Source organism: Zingiber officinale, chromosome 3A (assembly GCF_018446385.1).
Source record: "Zingiber officinale cultivar Zhangliang chromosome 3A, Zo_v1.1, whole genome shotgun sequence".
Classification (NCBI taxonomy): domain Eukaryota; kingdom Viridiplantae; phylum Streptophyta; class Magnoliopsida; order Zingiberales; family Zingiberaceae; genus Zingiber; species Zingiber officinale.
Genome location: NC_055990.1, coordinates 154,243,179 through 154,249,178, shown reverse-complemented (window position 1 = coordinate 154,249,178; position 6,000 = coordinate 154,243,179).

Sequence of the window (6,000 nt, the reverse complement as noted above, 5' to 3'; positions counted from 1 at the left end):
TATTAAGGTAGAAAAATTCTGAGCAAAAAATGAATTTTTTAAAAAAAATTCTAAGTTAAATTGAATTTTCAGAAAAATTTTCTATGCAAAAATGAATTATTAGAATTTAAAAAATTTCTAAGTTAAACTAAATTTTTTAATGTTCCCAAAAAAATTTCTAAGTCAAATGAAGTTTTTTAGAATTTCTCCAGGAAAAAATTTCTAACTAAAATGAAAATAAAAAAAAATTCTAAGTTATAATTTTTCAAGAAAAATTTCTAAGTAAAAGAAATTTTTTGTTAATTTTAAAAAATGTTTGATAAACTTTCAAAGCATTATGTAATTCTAGTTTTTAATACTTTTTCAGAAAGTTAATTAAACATTTTATTTCAATATTTCAGCTTTCAGGTCGTGACGAGGCACTAGGCCTTCTTGGTTATTGGAGCAACAACAACTTCCTTAGACAAAGCTTTCATAAAGAATTTCAATGTTTAATTTTCTCACTGTAAGCTTTTAACTAAAAGAGAAATTTAAACTAGCAAATATTTTGGAACCCAATAAAGGTTCTTTCCTACAGGATTGGTCAAAAACTTAGGGGGTATATAATTTTTAGGAACTTTCCTAAGTTGACCCTGATGCTTCCTTATATACCAGTTTAATTTTCCATAAATTTTAAGTTTTGATTTAGGAAAAACATTTATCTTTAAGCATACATCAAATTTCAATTTTTCAATTTCCAATTTTAAATTTTCATTTTCTGATTTCAAATTTTCATTTTCTTTTTCTAATTTATCTAATTCTTTAGAAAAAGCTTTAATAAATTTAAAATATTGAGTCGGGGTTAGATTGCGTACCTTACTTACCTGATCTGGTGACGCTCCCCCTTCACTGCTGCTTTCTTCTTCTGATGTTCCTCCCCCTTCATCGATGCTCATCTCTGTGTTTGAGTCTTCTTCCGGCTGATGGTTCGTCATTAGCGCTAACCCCGAGAATTCTTCGATGTCTGACTCAGAGGATGATGAATCTGACCAAGTAGCCTTCAGGTTCTTATGCTTGGAGGGTTCTGGTTTATTGTATTTTGACGTTTCCCTTTCTTTCTCCTTTCTCTTTAGCTTTGGGCAGTCATCTTTGATGTGCCCCTCTTCATTGCAGTTGTAGCAACGAACCGTCCTCTTCTTTCGATGATGTCTCTGCGATTTAAATTTATTAGTACTGAAAAACTTATTGAAGCGTCTTACCAGTAGTGTCGCTTCGGATTCGTTGACTGAGGCTTCGGAGTCAGGACTGTTTATTTTTGCCTTTAAGGCAATGTTCTGACTGGTCTTCTCTACTCCATCGGGCTCTGAAACTCGAGATTCGTGAAGTTCAAAAGTGGAAAACAATTGTTCTAAACTACTTACCTCGAGGTCCTTAGAGATGTAGTACGCATCTACTAAGGAGGCCCACTCTGGAGTTCTCGGGAAGGCATTGAGCGCGTATTGGATGGAATCCCGGTTGGTTACCTCTTCTCCAAGGTTCGTTAGTTGCGTTATCAGCTCCTTGATTCTCGCTTGGAGTTGCGCTACCTTCTCGCCGTTGTTCATCCAGAGGTTTGTTAGTTGTGTCCGGAGGATGTCGCGTCGCACCAGCTTCGCTTCAGAAGTACCTTCGTGAAGCTCCAGGAATTTCTCCCAGAGATCTTTCGTTGAGTCGTAGCTTCCGATCCGACTTACCTCATGAGGTGGCAGAACGCTGAGGAGGTGGAATTCAGCTTTTCCATTTGTAACAAAATCGGCTTGCTCCTTTTTGCTCCACGTGTTTTCTTCTTTATCTTTAGGAGCTGCAAAATCATATTTCATAGTAATTAAAATATCAAAGTCTGTTTTAAAGAATACCTCCATTTTTCGCTTCCATGTAGCGAAATCTCTGTCGAACTTCGGGGGATGGATGTTCGCTCCGGCCATCGTCTTGATCGTAGTGCTTCAATTGGCGGCTAGTCCTTCTGAGGCGATCAGGCTCTGATACCAATTGTAGGTGCAGCAGAGGTCGACAAGAGGGGGGTGAATTGCTGTAAACAAAAATTAAAATATACCCTCCTCGTTCTTTCAACTCAATTAGTGCAATAGTGATAAATTAATAAAGCAATACGAAAATATAGAAAGACAGAGAAGACCGGGAGTTAACCTGGTTACAACCAAGACGGTTGTTAATCCAGGGCGATGAAGTGCTCAATAGAAAAATTCTCCTTCTCTGAAGGCGGAGAAGCCTTTTACACTTTGGAAGCTTAGAACTATTGTTAGGAATGGCTACACAATAATTGCTTGAGTTGTTGTTGAATTCCTAGCTCCAGGGGTCTTTAAATAGCCTCTGGAAATTTGATCTCGAAGCTCCAAGGCGCCTCCAACGAGGGTCCAAGGCGCCTCTAAGCGAGTGATCGGATAGAACTCTATCCGAAGGCAAACGGCCTTCAACCTGGCTGAAGGCGCCTTCAATCTGGCAACTCAGCTTCTTGGCTTCATTTCCAGCTTGCTTTGACTTCCAACGCTCCGATCTTTTGGGTGATTGCGGCCAACCGGAATAGGGTTCACCCGAACCCAATTCCCGGCCTTCTCCTCGAGCAGCCTTCCTCCCCGGCTTAACGTCCCTCGAATGTCGCACACGTTCTTCTCGCCCATCGGTGTACTCTTCCGCATCTCTCTCGTCCTTCGGACACACCGAGCCCGTCGCCTCCCTTCCCGTGCCGTCCTTCTCGCTAGCTGTGTTTTCCGCTTGACTTCTTGCGCTCCTAAGTTCCTGCACACTTAAACACAGAGATCAAACACAAAGCAGGACCTAACCAACTTAGTTGATCACATCAAAACTCCACGGGGTCCAACACTTTTCAGGGAAAGTTTTGAGAAGTGTGCACGTCTTGGGAAGCATGCACGCGCGCTACAGAAGCCCTATATAAAGGGGGTCCAAGGTTCAGCGGAGGTATGCGATAATCTACTGTTGCTGCTACTGTTCGCTACTTTACCTTGCTTCCACACATCGTCGGTGACTGACTTGAGCGTCGAAGGGCCAACGCCGGGACCCCTTCCCTAGCTCGGTACTGACTTAGTTGTGGTTGTACACTACAAAAAAAACAGGATTACCGACGGAATTTTCCATCGTAATTCCGTCGGTATTTACCAACGAAATTTATAGTTCCGTAGCAAAATATACCGACGGAACTAATGGTTCGTCGGTAAATCATGCCGGAAACAGTGCTTCCGATGGTAGTGTTTACCGACGGAAATGTTGTTTCCGTCGGTGTTTTACCGACGGGAAAATTGTTTCCGTCGGTAAATAATTTACGATAATTACCGACGGAATGCCAATTTCGTCGGTATTCCGTCGGTAAAATAAAAAAAATATAAAGAAAAAAATTATATTCCTTTTTTACCATGTTTACAATTCATATATACAGTAAACCATCACACATTGTATACATACAAATAATCATATCCATGCAATCACATACAAACAATCATATCCATATCTTACAAATACATTTCATACATCCTAATAATTTATACATTTATTTCATACAATCCATACAAACATAAATAAACTATAACATCCATACAAACAAGCTAATATAAATAGAAACACTCACAATTATCTACACCAAATAAAATCTAAATAAATCACAATAATAGAAACAAACCAAACTATCTAAATATTTATATCTAAATCTATATTTACATAATCAGATATTTAAATACATATCATGATAGAAAATACTTCATATAATACATCCACATACAATAGAAAATCTTGCAGAAAGTAAAATACAATAGAATATGATCAGATTTATGAATACGATAAAAATTTTATAGTAATTTATGTATAACTAATTTTGATACCTGAATAGAAATGAGCAGATGATGATGACAGTGATAATCAATATGTTAATAGGAACTCCTGAAACATATAATAATATAATATTTTAAAATGTGCAAATTAAAAAAATACATGATTAGATCTTTCAAAAATACACAAATAAACAAAGAAGAATGTTAATAATTATAACTGAGTGGGAAATACTACTTACAAAAGGATGATCCCTCCAATACTCTGGTAAAGACTTTCTCTAGAAACTGTTACAATGACACTCATTAAATATGCAAGAAAGTAAGTGAAAGTTATGCACTAAAAAAGTATAATGTTTGACTAATTTTACATGTCAACAAAAAAAAAATACCTATATCATATTTTGAATATCTATTGGTGGTAACGAATTGTTCCTGAGAAAATGTAATACAAGTAGAGGTGAGCATATTATAATTAATATCAACATAGAATAAATATAGTTTGCATGTTTTATAAGTGATAAACAAAAATGGTAAGTTATAGTTGCACAAACCTTATCAGAGTCTTGAGTCTTTTGTAGAAGAAGAACGTGGACGGGCCCTGTCTCTAGGATCTCAGATGATTTGGAAGTCTTGGAAATTGATGAGCCTATTATAGTTAGTTATAAGCTGACACTATTCTCTGAAATAATTTTAGATTCAAAAGCTACTAGATTATTCCGTTGGGAGAAGGATAAGGTGAAGATATTCTTACAAAGAGATGAAGGTAAAATGAAGCGAAAGAGGTACAACATTGAATATGCAATAAATTTTGCAGATGTGATAGCAAAGGGTTTATTGTTGAATAAGCCCTTTGCTATCACATTTGTAAAATTTATTGCATATTCAATGTTGTACCTCTTTTACTTCGTTCGACCTTCATCTCTTTGTAAGAATAGTTTCACTTTATCATTCTCCCAATAAAATAATTTGGTAGCTTTTGAATCTAAAATTATTCCAGAGGATAGTGTCAGCTTATAGCTAACTATGTTGGGTTAGTACCTAGTTTGGATTTCGGCTGCATCAGAAGATTTAGTAACGATAATTAATATTAACAACCAAGAAATAAAATCTCAAACATAAAAAAACAATCTCATAAAATTAGGCATGCATTTTTACTAACAGAACTATAGTATCCTCAATCTTCTAGTTACATTAGGCATATCCACCGTGACCGATTGATCAAACCTTCCGACACAGTCGCTGACCACTTGCTAGAGGCCAACACAGTCGTCGACCGCTTTCTTGCGGCCGACATAATCGCGCGGTCACTTGCTGGTGGCCGGCACAACCATAGGCCACTTGCTAGTAGATGACACAGCAGCTTGCTAGTGGCCGGCACAGCTGTCGGCCCTTGCTAGCGAACGACACAACCATCGACTACTTGCTAGCGGCGACACAGCCATCTACCGCTGGATAGCGGTCGGCACAGCCGTCGACTGCTTGCTAGTGGCCGGCACAGCAGTCGCCCACTTGCTAGCTCCTGGCAAAGCCCCTAGCTTCGTGCTGGCGGCCGGCAAAGCCACCAGCTTCATGCTAGCGGCCGGCAAAGCTACCAGCCGTGTGCTGGCAGCCGAAAAAGCTACCAGCCATGTGCTGGCAGCCGAAAAAGCTGCCAGCCGTGTGCTGGCAGCCGACGGGGGTTGGGAAGGGGAGAAAATGGCTCGAGAAGGAGTGAACTTACCTGAAGATCACCTGAGAGGAGAGATCGCGCCGGAATTGCAGAAGAGGAGAAAGATGAGCACGCGAGAGGAGAAGGGTCATTGCCCTAATTTTATTTTCGGAATTACCGACGGAATCTAATTTCCGTCGGAGATTACCGACGGAATCTAATTTCCGTCGGAGATTCCGTCGGTAATCCTGTTATTAATGTTTTTTCAGGATTACCGACGGAATCTCGATTCCGTCGGTAATCTCCGACGGAAATTAGATTCCGTCGGTAATTCTATTATTTCTAATCTTTCAAAATTACCGACGGAATCTAATTTTCGTCGGTAATCCTATTGTTTCCCGAGATTATTTTTCAGAATTATCGACGGAATCTAATATCCGTCGGAGATTACCGACGGAAATTAGATTCCGTCGGTAATTCTATTTAATACCAACGGAAATTATATTTCCGTCGGTAATTTCGAAAAATACCGACGGAATTTAAATTTCCGCCGGTAAT